Source organism: Pleurodeles waltl, chromosome 6 (genome assembly GCF_031143425.1).
Source record: "Pleurodeles waltl isolate 20211129_DDA chromosome 6, aPleWal1.hap1.20221129, whole genome shotgun sequence".
NCBI lineage: Eukaryota > Metazoa > Chordata > Amphibia > Caudata > Salamandridae > Pleurodeles > Pleurodeles waltl.
In genome coordinates this window covers 498,559,760-498,580,427 of record NC_090445.1, presented here as the reverse complement: position 1 = coordinate 498,580,427, position 20,668 = coordinate 498,559,760, and the positions used below count along the sequence as shown (strand labels likewise).

At 42.1% G+C, this 20,668-nt stretch overlaps 1 protein-coding gene across 3 annotated transcripts in view; it reads left to right on the top strand.

The window, feature by feature from the left end:
- The window catches only part of KCND3 (potassium voltage-gated channel subfamily D member 3), a 933,785-nt gene that overhangs the window by 293,199 nt on the left and 619,918 nt on the right, over positions 1 to 20,668 (top strand). The window lies entirely within an intron of this gene.

The following is a 20,668-nucleotide window of genomic DNA, read 5'->3' as shown; positions in this document are numbered from 1 at the left end:
AAGATAATCAAGAAAACAGCTATATATATCTCGGTTCACACCCGCTCAGTCGTGCTGAATTCTTTTATATCCTGGCAGAGAGCTACTTCAGTTAGAATGCATTGAACAGTGCTTATAATGAACACGCAGGCATGAAGATGGAATATTCCATGCATAGTACATAAAGAGGAACGGCGCTACCAGTGGTTATAATACATAGCAAGGATATATTATGCAAATAGCAACCGTGCAAAGCAATAGTGCTCTGATTTAGGGGTATGTGTAGTGATCCACAAATGTAAAAAAAAAAATTGCACCTGTTGGGCAGTGCAAAAAAAACATAAATTTTAAGCTTGTCGGTTCGTGCAAATGCCAGACCAAATGTGCCTGCAGCCATGTTTTTTAAACACCTCTAAGGGCCTTAAGTCACACCCGCTTAGGCCTTTATGTACTCCCATTTTCATCAATTATGCCTTCCTTTCTTTTCTTGCCTGTTTTTTATTTTCTGTCTCCATAATCATTCTCCATTTTGTCTGGACACACTGAAACAAGGAAACGGAATAAAGGACGAACGAACATGACTAAAGATAAACAGAAATATTAAATGCTGCAAAGGATATTCCTGTGCCAAAATATAATAAATACAGTACAGAATATTCACAAAAAATACTACTTCAGGCTTTGCTATTGGTTGAGTGAGAGATACTCCTCATGCTTCACTACTGAAGTTCGGTCCATCCACACAATTGTTCAAATTGCATTTGCTGTGTGCATTGGCCTGGCGCTGGCCGAACCCAATGTCAGGGTTTACCATGTCATCACCATACAAAGTGACCAAATGGCAGCATGGATCAACTTTCACCCACAAAAGATGATACAACCACAGCACTAAAACGCTTTGTGCCACATAGTGCAAAATCCTCCATGATACGTGTAGAGTAGTTGTTTTGCGTGGGAAGAACACAATCATCCATTGTCACCAATGCTAACCCAAACCTATTAAAATACAATTATATTAATAATTGCACAAAATCAAAACACACAATTCCTTAAATATTGTAAAAGTCACCAGAGATCACCTCTCACCAGAAAATCCACAGCCGCAAATGGCCTGGAAAGACAACAGGCGAAGGCTGCTGTTTGAGAACTCTCTGGAGTAGATAAACTGAAAGTATAAGCTAAGCAAGTACATTATATAGAGGCTCTCAAATGGAATTACACCTTCCTTTGAGACAGCTACAGGTAGGTCACATAAATAAAACTTTTGAGCACACTTATCTTCTCATCCAGTGCTCAGAGAGAGTCCTGCACATCACTAGACAGAACCTCAGTGGCATCCTTAAAAGCTATCAGCCCCTCAGGCTTGTTGGACAGGTTTTCCTAAAGGATCTTTCTTTTGTTCATCGACGTGGCACCCATCCATATATTTTATGAGCTCAGCTTTGCAATTGTATGCTCTGCTTTGCCATTTAAGAGCTCAAGGTTTACCTACTTGCCCTGGAGGTTCGTTTATGGCTGCTAGAGCATCCTCCACTACAATATTTTTATGATTGTAAAAATATATTATCTTTTTATTAACCTCAGGATCACATTCTCCTTATCTGGTGCAATCATAAGACACAGGGTCTTTGAAGCTGTACCCTCGGTTATTGCAGTTATGCCAGTGTGTTCAGAAATGGACATGGACAGAAGGTCCCATTTATGCATCTCCTAATGTAGGCTCATACTTGCATTGCTTATCTGAATTTGGCTTTTCTTCAAGGTCTGTTGTGGCCTGGCCCTGATTCCACACAGCATCTCTGAGGCAATCACAGTAGCCATCTGCTCTTTTCTGGCAACGAGCTGTTCCCAATCCTCATGTCCACTACCTTTTTCCAGGGCTACCTTGTGGTTGTGCAACTGCTTTGCTTTATTTTGCCACTTCATGTTGTGTAATGTCATGCCAGTGCTTCTTCAGTTCTCCCACAGCTGTCCTCATGGATGTCACCATGTTTACCCTCCCCAGAATGTTTTTGCTGAGGGCAGCTTGGTTTGTAGCAAGAAGTTTTGAGGATAGAAAATGTTTTTTCAGATTTCTTTGCTATCTCACTGCTGAGGATTTCTACCTCCTCTCATGAATTACAATTTTCCCTTTCTCCCATCAGTATTCTGCAGTTACTGACATACTCCTGCATTGGCCTCCTACTACCTCCTGTCCGGATCAGACATATTTGGAGGCTCCTGGCCAATTTCCATTTTCCAATACTTTCGAGCACATTTCAACATTTTTCCGTACCTGGCGTGACTTCACAATGCTGCTTCCAGTTACGTGACAGACTGTGCTGCACAATTTTCATAGCTTCTCTGCAGCTGACATCATTACCACGATTCAAAGTACATTTGGCATGGGTAGAAAATTCACCTCACATAATGTAACATGACTTTGTGTACAAACTTCTATATCTTTTGGCCCAGGTTTTCCTTGTCTGTTGATTGATGAATTTGCCTTAACAGGTCATGCTTTCAAAGTTCAATGTATTTTAATGCAACCACTCAAGTGCCTAATCTAAGCTGAAGAATGCAAATTTATGAAGATGGTAGTTTGTGCTGCCTATGCTGATACGTTTGGCATACACATTTTCTATTGGTATTGTAAAGATGTTTCCTCTATAAAAGTAGGTACGCCAGTCAGACATACCTTCTGTTTCATTTTCTTTTGTTCAGTCAACATCACAGTTTTCTTTGTTGAGAAGAACCTCCTAATTCCTTTCCTATAAAATCCCCTCTTTTTGCAATGCCCTTCTGGCTCAACATATCTCCGTCACTGACCCCTTCCTTTTGCTCCGCTTGCCCCCCCTCTTCTCTTTCTGCTCTGTCCTGCTTAGGTTGTCATGTTCAGCCTCTCCCATTCTTCACTCACCATCCTCTCTGTTCGATCCTCCCCTACGCCCTTCATTTTCATGCTCCTCTCTTCCTCCTTTCGGTGGGTGTAACTCAGGCTTGCAGATGTAAGACATTATTTTGCCCATTTCCTGTTTAATCATAGTTGGTCTGCCTTTATGGCAGGCATGTTATCCTTTTTTTGTAAAGGACGCTTCTAAAATAATCGACTGAAGGCCTTTAATTCCAGATGGGCTTTCGTTTTCCTGCCTGCTCATGTCACAGTAGCACTACACGGTCTAAAGCTCTTCTCTTGTCGTTTTATGCTTTTCTTTCCATGTTTCGTTATACTCTCTTTTTGAAACAGCTTAATTTGTTCCTGTTTTCTACCACTTCTGCTGCCAAACCATTCATCAACTTTGCCACAAAGATAAACTCTACTGTTACTCCTGAGGCTCTCCTCAAATGTTCCATATTGTGCCTTCTAGCGCTAGGAGTACATGTATAGTATAACCACAGCCTTCCATTCTGTTGTCTGCAATTATCATCAGTGTCTGCCCTGATGTGCTCCCCCACTCAGCAATCCTCGGTGACTGCTCGAAGGTTCCAAGGATAGCGCAGTAACCCTAAGACTTGATGTCCATAGTTTCACTGGATGAGCAAGGCAGCTGAAGTAGGTCATCACACATCACACAAAACCAGGCCATGTATTGTAAGAGACCCCCCATGTTGTATTACATCTGAAGGAGGACTAGAATTTATCCACCTGTGTATCTCACTGTCTGTCCGTATTTGTGAACAGGATCATGTTTTGAGTTTATTTGCGTTGTGTGGAACTGTATGTGTGTCTCACATGCATTTTTTGTGGCTGTGTTTCGATGTGAAAGAGAGCATCTCATTTGTTCATGTGTCTATTATGGAACATGTATCTTTGGTTGTCTATTTATGTCACTGTCGACTGTGTCAGTGTGTATGTGATGGCAGGTCTCATGGTGTGTTGCTCTGTGTATGTAGATTTGTTTCTATATTTGTGTTGCTCTCTATATACATGTGCGTGTATGTGTAATCACTGTCAAAATGGGAATAGCTGTTTCATGTCTCTTTGTGCAGCTCACGTTTCTCACTGTTTTTTCTTTGTTCTTTTCCTAGCCGTTACTTCTTCACATTGTCCTCCCTTTTAAACCTTTTTAAATATTTTCTCCAATTACATTCTTTTCATCCTTTCTGCATCTGTTTTCTGTTTATTGCTTCTTTTCTTGCAAATCTTTTCCTATTAATGTCTTCCTTTTATTCCTTTATCTAATCATATACATTTCATTATACTTGCAGTCTAGCTTGTATTTTTTGTGGAAGCTTATTACATTTCTTTGTCCTTCATAATCTTAAAATATCATATGTTTATACATGATTATAGTGAAGTCTTGCTCTATATTTCCTCCAAAACGAGCCAGTAGTCAGACTCTGGCTATTTATCGCCCTTTGGGGTTTTCAGCGTGCCCTATAACAAGGTCAGTGTTAATGTTAGACAACATGATAATCATAAAATAGTTCCACAATAAATCACTTGTTGTGCAGGCCTAGAAATAACAGGGTTTTGCTAGAAAGGGCCATGAAACTCGCCTTACTCGCCTCGCACATGAAAGGCTGGGAAGATCTCCCATTTCTTCTGAGTCGCCCAACTGAGCAATCTTTCTCGCCCAATTTTTGCATGTTTTGTAGATTTGGCATGTCACACACCAAAACAGCTATTTCAAATTTGAGCGTTTTATTGGGCCAATTATATTAGATTTGGTGGATCCAGTGGCAGCCTTTGTGTTTTCTAATCGAGGATTGTGTAGGTTCAGCTAAACAGTCTAGGGAGTTCTACTAATTGAATAACGTCCCTCTAAGATGACTAATCAAAGGTTGACCTTCATAGCAGTTATGAGATACAACTAACCAGAATGGGTGTTCTTCCAAAGTAGTTAGTGAGAAGTTTAAAATAAGGCAGCAGCATTAGAAACCATATGTAACTGGTCAACTGATTTGTTTCTCGGGATTTGCAGAGCATGCAATGTTTTTTTTAATTTTTTTATAAGTGATTGATGTGTCCTGGAAAGGGCCACTATTAAGCGCGAATATTTTGATATTTTGTTGACAGGTGGTGTTGACTCAGGTGTAGCATGTATAATGATTTCTTAAGAAAATGATCCACAAAATGTGACGAAAACCCTTTCAATGTCTTAGCTTGTACGGAAATGTTCGATAATAAAAACAACATGTGCTTCTTTAGGCTGCATGGATTCCCAAGAGCAATATTCCACTCTGTTATCCTTTTGATGGGATTCATAAAGAGTGAATAAGGGAGGGACATAATACATTATTAATTACTTTACCGAGAACTACCCACAGTAATTTACACAAAAGCAGCCTAAGGGGCTTAAATGCCAGGTTGTGAATAATCAGCACGAACGCTGGAGAAACACATCCAACCCTATCTTAAAGCCCAGAGAAGAATTTTGTAAACACTTCTGACTCCAAAGCACAAGCATGAATCAGTAATGTCATCATGATGAATCAGTAATGTCATCGCAATGAATCAGTAGTGTCATTGCGATTTGTGCACAGTGGGGGCACATATCATCCTTGCTGAAGGAGACATTTGAAGGCAACACCGGAGCTGATCGTTGAATAGGATTTTGAATAGTTTAAGATGGAATTTAGATAAACTTTGGAATATGTGCTTGCTGTGACCATCTAAATACATGTATTTATTTATTTATTTATTATGTGTTTATTTTGGTGTTTTAAAAGATGCCTATTGTCTTATTGTGATAACTTTGGAGCGTTTTGATTAGAGGTAGGCACTGGAAATATACACGTGCAGTACAAATGATGTAATGACGAAGTCATTATATAATTCAATCAGATGTGCACGACCATCATACTCAACCTTCTTTGATTGCAAACCAAGTGCTCGTTACAACAAATGCTTTCCTAAAGAGCTTAGTTGAAGGAATTTCGTCAACTGGGGGTAATTAACTTCAGCTCCGAGCCCGGGGCAACTCCGAAGCAGTAATTTGTGTGCACCACTCCCAGGGATCGCCCTCTGTGCCTCATCCAACAGGGTTGAGGCAGCCCAACAGAGGTTAAGTAGTCCTACAGGCCTGTCATTCAAGAGTGATGCATTCAAGCATAGGTGGTATAGTCTAACACGGGTGACAAAGTCTAATAAAGATGGAACAGTTCAGCAGCCCAGCATACGTGAAGCACTGCAGCATAGGCCACCGTGCAGTTCAAGATGAGCCAAGGAATCCAACTCAATCTTTTCTTACTCCCGTGTAGCAAAATGTTTTATAGTGCTTGGAGAGTTGCATTCTATCTAGCAATGATAAACCTTATTTGATGCTTTATTTTATTAATTGCTTTATTTAAAAGTGTGCAAAAGTGTGCAATTTTGTTTGCAAAATTTTGAGAAATTACTTGATACCGTGCCAGTTTCTGATGTGACTTTTGTACGGAGGCCTGCTCCATGAGTAAAATTAATTTGAGATAGCAGCTTAACCAGTCTCTTATGAGTAAAAGCTGTGCAGAATTTCACCTAAAATGGAGTTCTGGATTTTTGGCAATATGACCTCCTTAAATCAACGTTCATCAAAGGCTTGGTTTTCTGATTGAGAGGATTGTGCAGTATGCTGCTTCAAACAAGTTGGTCATGTTGAATCATCACATGATCTACCATTCATAAATTCTGGTCGGCTTTTTGCTGCTTATGGAATATCATTTGAGATGCAGCCCAAAGGACTGCCAGACAAAAATGCATTTGCAAGGCTTCCCAGATGCTAAAGAGGTCTGTTGTCGAGATGGAGGAATAGAAGAAGCAAGCTTCAGAATAATGAGCCCTGACTGCATTGTTTTCTGCTCCTAAAATGATTACATCTTATAGGGTGAATGTTCTATAGGAATAAGTGTCCCCGATCACTGAAGGTTTTTATTCAGGAGGCATGAGGGCCGGACTGGGAACCCAAAGCAGCCCTGGAAAACTTTGTCAGACCAGCCCCCATAGAGTACATTGTGAACAAGACTGACCACTACAATGGGGTTTGGGCTGGTACTCCAGACCCCAAGAAAATTTGGGAACAAACTGCATAAACAGTGTATTCTACAACACATTTTTCATCATATATTCAATTGTCTTTGTTTCTAAAGCATAGTAATCGATGACCTTAAAGTGCATCAGGATAAGGCATTCTTTATTGGGGTCCTTCAATCTCTCAATCTTTGCTCTCTCACATGTATATAATTTGTTTTATAACTCCTACAAACGTAGGGTGTTAGAGCACTTTACATCACACACACACACATACAGAGACAATGAATCATACTTGTGTAAATCAGTGTAGGACTCATACATGTGTAAATCAGTGTATAAAAAATGTTGACAAAGGGGACTACAAAGTGTAGGATTCACATGTGATCCATACTGGGAGATATTTTCTTTAAAAAAAATGTTTGGTCTGGGGGAGCATACACTCAGGATTCAGAACAGAAGACAGTAGGTAGGGTTGACTTTACTAATAACAATTTATTTCTACCCAAACAAACCCTTTTTAGCAAAATTAGGTTAGTCAAGGACTGGGGAAAAAAGATAACTTTCTAACCTGTACCATACAGTTTGAATGTAACTCTTTGGTGGCAGTTCATAGCTCACTGTTCTAGATTATGATTGTAACTTATGAACTGCACAGTAACAAAAGGAGCTCTTTGACAAAAGCAGTATCCCACTGAACTATTGCACATTAAATACTGCTCTGTGATCTGCATAGTACTTCTTTGCAGCAGGCATATTAACCTTCTGCGCTACCTAAGATGAGTCAAAACTGCCACTAGACAAAACCCATCTCTCTCCAGCAGGTACATTAATCCCCACAGTTATCTTGGCATTTTTATTATTGCCTGAAAACTTTTGGATTTACAAGGAATCTGCAGTGCTTTTTAAACTGCTGCACTGCTACATACCTGGTACCCCAGTAACAAAAGAGCCCCCCCACCCACCTTTCCAGCCTCCTGGGGACATGCTCGATGCCCGGTCCGGCCTTGGTAGGTATGTTGTTTTTACTTTTGGTCTACTCCTTTGTCAGCTGCTATTTGAGTGACATTTGTGAGGTGGAGATGTGGTCACGACACTGCAGCACAAGAATGAGATGGACAGAATAGTTTTGAACATTTTTCAGCTTAACGTCAGCCGGGCCATTAGTCTGTGATTATTTCATTTACAGTGTCTAATCCTATAGATGAGATCTATATAAATAAGGACTATAAGTAACAAACATAACAGGTGTAAGTAATTTTTAGTCACATTTTAAATGATTGAGATCAGTAAATATTTGCTTCTGTGTTCTCAAACATTTTGAAAAGGAGATGGGGAAGGGCTCACTAGCAGTCACCAATCAAATTGAGTTGGTTTGAAATCCCAAATCTCCAAAATGAATGTAGGTGTTGCATGGTTTATTTCATCCAACAATCTTACTTAACAACACTGGATGTGGTTTTTACTCATATCAACATGTTAATGAATATAAGTTTTTTGAAACTTTCAAGTATGGATAGTGCTTACCATTTGTTTTTGGGCAAGGAATTTTAAGGGTGCATTATATGTTTTTTAGTTGTTGGTTTGGTACTTTTGCCAGATTTAATGCACAGGCTTCTGTTAGAAATTGGGTCTCTAGTTGGCAGAGGTATGCACCCTGTCTAAGTAGGGACCACAATCCTAGTCATGGTAAATCAGATACACACCTTAAATTAACCTGTGCTTGGCACAGAGAAGTCAGACTTAACTGAAGAGGCAATGTGTAAAGTATTTGTGCAACACACAAACTTTAACACAATGAAAACACCACAAAAAATCTACACACTAGTTTAGAAAAATAGTGAAAATGACAAAGCTCCAATCAGTAGAAATCAAGATATGAATTTTTGAAGATTGATTCTAAATAGTGCTTAGAAGTCCCAAAATGTTACTTGAGGTCGTGATTGACGAGTGCAATTCCAAGTTTCAGGTTGACCACGATGGAAGATAGGACAGCTACAGAATCCATGCAGGGTCCGCTGAAACAGTACCTTTGATGGAACAAAATATCGACGTCGAGGGCTCGATAAAGCGGTATTTCCCATGCAGTCAGAAACTGCGTTGTCATCGGGCTCCACTGAAATGAATGTGCTGCGTCATCATTGAGCCGCAAAGAGTGTCGTTGTCAGGCCACTGAGACTGTGAATACACTGTCATCAAACAACCTCTGCTTCTGCATCAAAGCAGTGATGTGGCAAATTTCTCACGCACCCTAGGCAATGCATTGTTTTTTGCAGAAATCAACTGCAGGACCCGGTTCTGAGTATCTGAACGGGAGAGTGCACCTTAGGTAAGGGAAGGACTCACAGATGGCAGAGTCCAGCAGCACACCAGAGTTGCAAGCAGTCTTTGATGTCCCTAAGACTACAGAAGAACAGGGGGCAAGCCAGCAAGCCTTTGGAGTAAGCACAGCAGAGAAGTTGCTCCTTGGAACAGTCAGTCCAGGCAAAGTGTCAATCCTTATAGGACAGCAGTCTTTACTCCAGCAGAGTTCTTATCCAAAGTCCAGAAATTTACTGATTTGCTAGAGTCAGAGCCCTAGTACCAAAAAGTGCATTTGAAGAGGGGGTGACTTCAAAGCAGATCCTTGATGTGCACAAGTCCCCATTTCATCCCAGCCCTGGCTCTAAACTATCAGTAGGGGTCATCAGCATTTTGTGTGCGAACATGCACTTTCCTATTGACGTGCGAGTGTGAGGTCCCCTCCACCCTTCCAGCCAGGGAAGGCCCATCAGAATGCAGATGAATGCCGGAGATTCCTTCGTCACACCCACCCTTCCTGTGTTTGTGGCTGTGTAGAGGGAAAGCACAAAGTGAAGCTGTCACCTAGCCCAGGCGTGTATTTAGAGACAATCTGCAAGGCACACAGAGCAGTAAGAGCAGAGAAATGCCCACTTTCTAAAAGTGGTATTTCTAAAATAGTAATGTTAAATCGACTTTACCAGTATAGAGGATTTATCATTACCATTCCAATGGTATGACCCACAAAGTAGCTACTCCTTTCTGATCAGGAATTACAGCTTAAAAGTATATTAAGGAATTTCCGATGCTGGCTTATGAGTGGAGTAGGCTTCACAGTAGTGGAAAACGACTTTGGGAGCTTTTCATTACCAGGACATGTAAAACTTAGAAGTAGATGTCCTGCCTTTTACTTACATGGCACCGGCTACCTACGGCCTACCTTAGGGATGAGTTATATGTAATAAAAGAGGAGGTTAAGGCCTGGCAAGAGGTTATAAATGCCAAGTCGAAGTGGTAGTGAAACTGTATACATAGGCTCTGCAATGCCAAGCCTGAGACAGGTTTGAAAGGCTACTGATGAGGATAGCACAATCAGTGATGCAGGCACACTAGTAGCATTTAATTTACAGGTCCATGGTATATGGTATGCCACTTTACAAGGGACCTGCTAGTAAATTAAATATGCCAACTGTGTATACACTGATGTTACAGTGTTTGAGGGGAGAAGCACGTGCACTTTACCACTGTCAGCAGTGGTAAAGTCCTCAGAATCCTAAAGGCAACAAAAAGATACAGCAAAAACAGGAGGTGAAAGGCAAAAAGTCTGGGATAAGACCATTCTAAGGATGCCAGGTCTACCCGCCTCCAACATCAAATATAAAATGCAGCATTGTATTATTTCTTGTAGTGATTCCAAGTCTGCCAAATTTAGTAATTGCCTCCATAACCTAAATGAGACTTCGATCTTAAAACCTAAACCTTAGTACAGTCAAACTTTCCTGTTGAGAGACACCATGTGCCCCTAAGTTTTGGATTATAAATATTGTCATATTCAAGTAAATCCAAAAAAAAGTCACAGCTAGTTTCAAATGGTAGAAATATGTGATAATGACATTTTTAAAGGTAATTTTAATTCCATTGCGTTTTATTGTGCTGCAGCTTCGCCACACCATCAGGATTTATTGGATGAAGTGGGAACGTGTTTAAAACCAGACATCAGGATGTTCTGACAACCAGAACCCAGGTGAAACACCCCCACCAATGTCCTTTTGTCATTAGGAAAGTTGTAGCTGCTAATGTTATCGTATGATTCCTGTAGCAATAAAAATGCAGACTGTCATGGTAAATCTGCGTGGAACAAGCAGCAACCAAAAGTCCCAATCAATGTCTAATTGGAGGCTAAAAAAATTGGCAAAAAAGATTTCATTTTCCCGTTATTTCACATTTTCACTGTGTTGAACACATCCCCCTGTGGTATTTAAGTCAACTTTGATATATCTTGCTATGCTTTTTACTGCTTTCTGGAGCATGTCACAGTCGGCCTCCTACCAAGTGTCTGCAGAGCTGCCTAATAAAACTCTATAATGAATGCATTGAGAGGAGAAAAGCTTTCCCAGGATCCTGATGGAGGACACCTTTCACCTCTCATCCACGTAGAAGCCGATGCTTTCCAACTCTCCCTGATTGAGATCTGTTAATATTGCCTTGGAACACTGCACCCAACCCTTTGCGGACGTGACCGCCATTTAAATAGGCACATGCATGAGACAAGTGAGAACAGCACTACACTCTTCCCAGATTTATTATTCTATTAGCATCTTTGCATCTCTGAAACATTCACAGCATCTCATCCCTCAGAGCTATCTGAATGTCTAATATAATCCCGGATTTTTGCTTTAATTATCACCCCTTACAGTTACCTCTGCTTCTTTCTAATCACATTTAATTATAGCAATTAAAACAACAAAACACTTTTTGGAAATGAGCTCAGACTTCATTAGACTTGCGCCTTACAGTTATATGATGAGACAAACAATGCCACAATGGCACATCAAATCTGGCTGGAGCAAGCAGTCTGGTAGTTACAGGGCGTGACCGGAGGCTAAATATAGCCTCCCCCTCTGAGCATATCATTTACCACTGGGCATTGTAGTTATCTCAGTTACATTTAGGGTGGTAATCAGAGTATATTAAATATCTGTCTGCGAAAAAGCGGCATTGCATGTCTCTATGGTGGACTAATTGTACATTTTAATTGTAATGCTCTCTGTATCATGATGTCCAACCTAGACTCAGCCAGATCAGTACTTCCCTCTTAACATAAACACTTACTATGTAAATGAGCTGCTTTGGTGTTCAGTGTATGTAAATTTAACTTATGCTGAGAACCTGCAAATCTGGTTTGGATCCGGTTATTTTGGACGTACACTAGACACTCATATTTTATATAGTGCACAATATGTATTGAATTGTTCTAAACACTGGCAGTGCGTGTTTCATCACATTTATTACTTCGACTTGGATAGGATGAGAGGCTAAGTGGAGCTACCAGGATTTACACTTAGAACTTTGCAGAGGATGATTTAGTCCACTAAAACAATCTTATCAGCCTTAAGACTTTAAATCAAGCAATGGTTGTTGATCATAAGCTCTGTTCAGAAATTCTGAAGCATACCAGGAGACCATAGCTCTTAAAGAAATCAGAAGTAAGGAAAGTACTTAGGAATTTGCACACTTAATTCAGCAATTTCCCATTCATTGTTAAGCTCAATGTCTGCCCTATCAGCATCATCCTCCGTTAAGATTAACTTTCTCTGCTATCACTTCAAGAACGACCCCATCATATTGCTATTTCCACATAAGAGGAAAATTTAGACTGGATGTTTATCATGTAACTTTTAAGCCAATCTTTGATCTGTAGTTACAGCAGAGATTTAAAGGGAGAGCATGGACTTCAAGTAACTAAAATGTCTGGGGTAGCAGAGGTGATATTATTCATGCTTTGAATTCAAAAGATATCACATGTGCACCCCATTACTCATCCTTAGTCTCTCTTCTGCCTCAGTTGTACAACTAGATTAAGGCTATATCACAGGAATACAGAATGTAAACAAGGTGCTTTGTTCTTGCTGCTGCCTTCACGGCCGATACTTTTTCCTTAGGTAGTAAGAGACGTACTAAAGGTACCCAAGTGAAGGCAGGGGGTATCACTACTCACATAGAGCCAGTTGAAGGTAATGAGAGACCTTTTTGAACTTGATGCAATGGCTCTCTTCCCTATACTAGTAATAACATTTTAATATCAAATGTACATGATATAAATACCTTTTGGACCTGGCCCTTTTGAAAGGGTCACCCCAAGCCTTTTGCCTCTTTCCTCCAATTTTTTCTGACCAGGTTTTGTTGGCTTTAGGACTCTGGGCACTTTACCACTGCTAACCAGTGTGAAAGTGCATATGCTCTCTGTCTAAATTGTATTGGCGATTGTTTTATCCATGATTGGCATATTTGATTTCCTGATAAGTCCCTAGTAAAGTACACTAGAGGGGCCCAGGGCCTGTAAATCAAATGCTACTAGTGGACCTGCAGCATTGATGTGCCACCCACATGAGTAGCCCTGAAGACATGATCCAGACCTGCCACTGCAGTGTCTGTGTGTGCAGTCCTATACTGCCAATTCGACCTGGCAAGTGTACCCAGTAGCCAGGCCCAAATCTTCGCTTTTACTATATGTACGTCACCCTAAGGTAAGGCCCTAGGTAGCCCCCGGGCAGGGTGCAGTGTAATTAAGAGGTAGGACATGTACTGGTGTGTTTTCTACATGTCCTTATAGTGAAATACTGACAAATTCGTTTTTCACTATTGCAAGGCCTATCTCTCCTATAGGGTAACATGGGGACTGCCTTTAAATATCCTTTAAGTGTAGTTTTCTATTGGGAGCAGATAGAAATATGGAGTTCGAGGTCTCTGAAATCACAATTTAACTCTTTTGGTAGAGTTAGTTTTTAGATTGTCTGTTTGACAATGCCACTTTTAGAAAGTGACCATTTTCTTGCTTAACCATTCTGTGTCTCTGCCTGCCTGTGGAATCCACATCTAGATCATACTGACAGTTAGGCTGCTTGTGAATTCCCTCTAGTAGGTGCCACAAAGGGAGCTGAGGTGTGTCCTGCATATCCTGATGAGTCTTCCTGAGCTTGAGTGGGGAGGGAGGAGCTGACAGCTGCACCTGAAAGGAAGGGCTGTGCCTGCCCTCACACAATGCAATCTCAAGCCCCCTTGAGTGTGTCTGGGGCCAGGCCTGGGCAATGCAGGATGTTGTGAACAACAGAGACTTTCCTTTGAGGTTTGCTTACTTCAAAGGTGGAAATCAGTATAAGTAGTGGACCCCAAACCCCAGACTTTTAGAACACTTCTGGATCAAGAAGAACCTCTGCCAAGGAGAAGAGATGAAGAGCTGGAGGAGGAGCACTACCTCTTTGCTGTGTGTGCTTTGCTGGTTTGGCCTGCAGTTGCTGCTTTTGCTTTAAAGAGGACAAAGACTGGACTTGTTGTGCATCCTGCTTGTGAAGTTTGTCCAGGGGCTTGAAGTAGAGCTTGCCTCCTGTTGGAATTCTCAGGGTTATCAAAGACTTCAGGTTCATTTCCCTATGGCACTGGGATCTGAGTGTTTTGTGCTGCAATAGAAAAAAAAACACCACAATGTCTCTGCCTGCACCGTGACCTGACGACGGCGTACAGAGCCGTGCCCTGCTTTGCACCACAACCCTGGTCTCACCGATGCCACTACCTCACACCGTCACCGAGCCGCTTCTGCATCGTGACCTGTGTGCCCTGTACTCTGCATCGCCTATCTCACACCGCAACCATGGTATCCCTGACGACGACGCTCTATGGTGACACCAACACTGCTGCCTGCACCGTGGCCTGAGGATACTGCTCGTGAGGTACAGGAAGCACCATCCCAACCTGCACCACAGCCTGGGTCCATCGATGCCAGCACTAATGACTCCAGCATCCTTAACAGACGCCCCAGCCTGCACCGCGACCCGCGGGCACTGCCCGGAGTCCACCCCACATCGTACCACTGTCTTGGGCCTACCTACGACAGTGCTTCAGCAACGACGACGATGCTGCCTGCACCGCGACTTGGAGACACTGCATGTCACACCGCCCCACTTCACACTGCAGCCCTGGTCTCACTGACACTGTAGGACTCCATCATCGAGCTGCTGCCTGCACAGTGACATTTGGGCACCACACGTCGCATCGTCCCGCTTCGCATCGCAGCTCCGACGACATCAACGCTAGTGCTCCTGACTTCATCATCAGCCTGGCGTTCGATCTGCAACACATGTGACTTCAAGGGCCCAATGAACCCTTCACCGACCTCCTCAATTGACACCCGCCAACACCAGCGACGCCGCACTCCAGATCTTATCACAAGGACAATGACTCCCTACATATCCAAGGTATTGTTCGCGGGTCTTCCTGACACTGTAGCCGGCCCGTGACCCTGCGGTCAGCCTAAACTGTTGTATTTGGTTTTCAAGACACAGTGATTGCCCCATACGGAGCTATTGACTTCAAGGAACTGTATTTTTAAGTTAATTCTTGCAAAATGCATATCTTTATTACTGTATGTTGGATTTTTCTTCTTCTGGTCTTATTTTACATTGATAAATATCAGCTATTTTTCTAACACTGGTGTGGTGTCCTTTTGTAGTGTTTTCCCTGTATTATTGTGTGTTATGTGCAAATGCTTTACACATTGCTTCTGAGATAAACCTGACTGCTCATGCTAAGCTACCACGGGGTGAACAGGGGTTATATGAGCTGGGTATCCCCCTTACCACGACTAAAGAGAGGGCCCCTACTTGGACAGGGTGTAAACTGACTGCCAACTAGAGACCCCATTTTCTAACAATACTAAAACAGTAGCATACTATAACATTAAACTTATTAAAGATATCAAAAGACATGAAAAACAATACTTGAATTAGCACCTGGGGTGAAAACCAAATCATACTCTGATTGCTGCCTAACTGCCTGCTATATCTAAAGCTGAACACCACTTGACAATTCAGTAGACCAACAAGAACTACAGTAGACAAGTCCTAGGAGTAAAAAAAAGTGCCAAAGGGAGTTGGTGTCATTACTACGTAGAACCTCCTGCAACTTACTGTAAACAAAACGTGGAGCCTTGCTGTATTGCACATAGGCAGTTCACAAATGTTAGGGCACAATAATCTGTAAACCTATTAGCATGACCTCAGCAGTGGTGAAACTAATAGATTAATATTTTTATGAAAGGGTTGCTGTAGGATATCTGAAACTAGCTGGGTTACATTGATTAGATGTGATGTACACCAGAAAGTCAATACAGCCAACTAAGCTTTCAATTGATTTATGCAACATTTCTGGTCAATATCCAATGAAGAAGGCTTTCATTGTATACTCTGTGAAGAACTACTCACTTTCTCACATAACACGATTCTAAAGATTCAAACTGAAATCCACAAATAAACAGGAGCCTTGTATTTTTTAACCCAAAAGAGCTGAGGTACCCGTTTGTCAATCTCATCTCTGTTCCTTCTCCATGCAATGAGTCTCAAGAAAGTAAGCTGGGATTAGACTAAAAGCAGGTTACCTCTCAGATAACCCAATCCAACCTCCACAATTAAGATCATAGTTGCCCAGCACCTAACAACAGCTAAATACTGCAGCACTGGAGAAGCTAAATGCCAAACCAGTGGAATAGATGTGATTCTGACCACACTAGACCCTCTCTTTCCCAAGCAAATTTAAAATAATTTATTTAATCCAGTCATTTATTACTTTGATGATAATCTGATTTCAGACCTCCTGAATAGGTCATTGTTAGACCTGGCATCCTTAGCATGGACTCCCCTAACTTTTTGCCTCTGCTTTCCAGGTTGTTGCTGTGTTTTGGACTCCATTTTTGCTGCTTTTGTTACCCTGGGCCCTTCACAACTGCTGACCAGTGCCAAGGTGCCAGTGCTCCGTATGTGAAATTGCATGCATAGTTGGCTTTTCCATAATAGGCATATTTAATTTACTAGTAAGCCCTAATAAGGTGCACTACAGGTGCCTAGGGCCTGTAAATCATATGCTACTAGTGGGCCTGCAGCACTGATTGTGCCACCCACATGATTAGCCCTGAAGACATGGCCCAGGCCTGCCACTGCAGTGTCTGTGTGTACAGTTTTTAAACTTCCAAGTCGACTTGGCAAGTGTACCCACTTGCCAGGCCCAAACCTTCCCTTTTTATATAAGGCACCCCTAAGGTAGGCCCTGGGTAGCCCCATGGGTAGGGCGCAGTGTATTTTAAAGGTAGGACATGTATTGATGTGTTTTTCATGTCCTGACAGTGAAATACTGCCAAATTCGGTTTTCACTGTTGCAAGGCCTGTCTCTCTCACGGGTTAACATGGGGCTGCCTTTAAATATCCTTAAAGTGCAGTTTCTCTTTGAGAGCAAATAGAAATGTGGATTTTGGGGTCTCTAAACTCACAACTTAAAAATACATCCTTTAGCGAAGGTGGTTTTTAGATTGTTAGTTTAAACATGCCACTTTTAGAAAGTGGGCATTTTCTTGCTTAAACCTTTCTGAGACTCTGCCTATTTGTGAACTCCTCGACTGGGTCAGACTGACAGTTGGTCTGTTTGTGCATCTCCACTAGACAGTGGCACAAAGGGTGTTGGGGTGTAACATGCATATCCCGATGGGCCATCTGGGCTTGGTTGGAGGGAGGAGTGGACACTTACACCTGAAAGGGTTGTCCCTGCCCTCACACAATGCAGCCTCCAATCCCTTGGTGTGTGTCTGGAGCCAGGCCTGGACAAGGCAGGATCCTGTAAACAACAGAGCCTTTTCTTTGAAGTTGGGCAACTTCAAATCCAGAAAGGGGTAAAAGTATTGGACCCAAAACCCCAGACTTTAGATCACTTCAAGAATTCAAGAGGAACCTCTGCCATGAGAAGAGCTAAAGAGATGAAGGAGAAGTGCTGTCCCTGCCTGTGACTGTGCTTTGTTGGGCTATCATGAGAAAGGGGTCAAAAACTGGACTTTGTGGTATATTACTGCTTAAGAGGTATCTCCAAGGGCTTGGACTGAGATTGCCCCCTGATCTGAAGTCTCAGGGACATCAAAGACTTCCTCTGCCAGCACCTGGACTCTCTGCTGAGACTCCTACCCTGCCATGTGGTGCCTAATCCAGTCCCTGGGCCCTTGAAAGGAGAAGCTGGTGAATAACCAAGAAGAACCAGGTGCACCGACTTCGGAAGACTCCAGAATTATGCCGCTGCCGGATTCTACGACGCCACCTGCAACTGATGCCATGATCCTCACTGGAGTGCAACGACCCTGCAGGCCCGACACTGCATCGCTGAAGTCCACGACTCCGTGAGTCCCGAAGTGCTGTGTCACAGATGTCCGTGACTCCTGACTTCGCCGCCACACGCCATAACTGCCGGATATCGACCCCGCTGGAAGTGCGCAGATCCACCGCTTCGCACCGACACCGCCTCACCTCCACAGCTCTGCAGCAAGGACTGGATGCCTCTCACCAACACCTCCACTCCTTCGCTTTGCAGCACCAGAACCAATGCCGCACTGATTCCAGCGACGCCTCGATCCCCGACTCCGCGCACCGGATTGTTTCCTCATTTACACAGGGTACTGTACCTGGGGGGGTCCATGTGACTCCATGACCGGCGCAATTAATGCCGACTTGTTGGGAAGGACTCCGTCACAATGCTGTGATATCACCAAATCGAAACACTTGTGTTTCTAAGCACTACATTGAAATTTAATCTTTAAAAAATCATAACTTTGCTTGTGCATGTTGAATTTTTGTCGTTTTGGTCTTGTTTTACTCAGTTAAATATTGGCTACTTTTCTAACTGGGTGGTGAGTCCTTTTATGATGTTTTCACTGTACTATTGTGTGTTTTGGTACAAATACTTTACACATTGCCTTAGGGATAAGCCTGACTGCTTGTGCCAAGCTACCAAGGGGGTGAGCAGGTGTTACCCAAGTGTGTATCTCCTGTGTCCTGACTAGGGTGAGGGTCCTTGCTTAGACAGAGTGCAAACTGACTGCCAACCAGAGACCCCATTTCTAACACTCATGAAAAGCCACAATTGCTGACACGAGTGATCAGTTATCCTCCCTTGATGACCGCAAAATGAAGATTATGATCTTAGTTGAACTTTCTGAAGCCTACACTGTCCTCGGCCAATTAGAAAAATGAGTCATTGTAGTTGGAATAGTGCTCCAGGTGTGCCATTCATTCCTCAAAGGCCATAGTCAATAAACAGAAATAGGACTTTCATCATTGGTTCTGAAGCATCTTGTATGCAAGGTCTCTCATCTCAATTCCACTTCCTATTTTACAATTACATGTCAGGTCAAGCCCTACTACCATCTTTACTTCCAAGAGTATACAGCCAATATTCAAATTCATCTTCAAGTGGGCACATATTCACAGATCAGGAGAGAAACATAACAAATTGCCTGAAAAACATACACCAATTGGTAAAGGAAATTTTGTTTTACTTGAATGGAAGAAAATCGAAATAGTGATTCCCAGCAATACTCTAACAAATAGCCTACCACTGAATAGCTGAGGGGACTAGGAACTGTCCCAGAACCAGCCCAATCAGTAAAAAGCTCAGTGTTTGGTTTGATAAAGTACTGTGATTGGCAATTCAAACTGCAGTCATCGTCAAAAACAGCAGTCACCATTTATTAATGGTTAGAATGATCCTCTCCCTGTTCTCATTAAGACATCAGCTTAAATTTAGCAGGGCTGTGGTACTAACATGGCTGTGCTACTGCAGCATAATTTATGTAGTGTCATACAAGAATGCCATGATCGAGCCACAGAGAAAGCCAAACTCAGTCAAGTTCTCAAAGAGCCTCATTGGCTTCACCTGGGTAAGTGAATTACATTCAAACTTCTCTGTACAAGTCATGATGGTGCCAGAACCCAAAAGTTAACTCCAACACATAGGTTCAGCCTCAGCATCTGCTTCAGCAAGCAAATCTTATTTTTCAATCCAGAATCACTTCTCAAAGACTTAGAGGATGAACAATCAAAACCACAGACTGTCAGCATTCATACTTGGTAAACCCAGATATGAGAAACCAACCAGTCTTGGCAACATTACATAGAAATCTGAAAACAAATCTTTTCAGAGAGGCATTTTAACTGGTCACATTTGTCAGATAGACAACCCTTTCTCCCGATAGAAGAAAGAGCCCAAGGAAGGGCTATACTTCTATCCTGAGGAATGGAACAGTGGTTCCCGCAGGGGAATTCACAAAGCCTAGAATTCCTAGGCTGGAGAAAATATTATTTTGCAAATTCAAGATTGCATCATCTGAATCCCCACAAACGTTTAATGGCATATATCAAATAGTAAATTCAAGTTTATCAAATGATTGAAGGTAACAGTATTAAAACAGGTGCTCCAAAATCAGAGAGGTAAAGATGCAAAGTGACAAAAGTGCAATGCATGTGAATGAGTATTGGACACAAATCTTCTTGGAACAATAGACAAGTATACAGAGACACAAGGGGCTGAATGCCTTAATCTTTATCAGACTCCAAATGCGAGCACATGGGGATTAATTTATACAATATTAACAGTCCACTAGTCCAATTGTTGATGTTTCACTTCATAACTGCCTTCTCTAACACTATGGACAAGTTCTCACATTGCTATCATCTACAAGTAATGGCCTTCTGCGTGGTTTTATTTCCGCCTTAGTTGCTTTGTAATTCTTGTTTGTCCTGATGATGACCCTGATTAAATAAGTCACATAAGGTCGAAACATCAACAGTTGTGAGCCCCTAGTCTACTGTTCTTAGAATTTTTGTGTACAGCACTTATTCACATGCATTGCACGTGTGTAACTTTGCACCTTACCAGCGCTGATTTTGTAGTACCTGC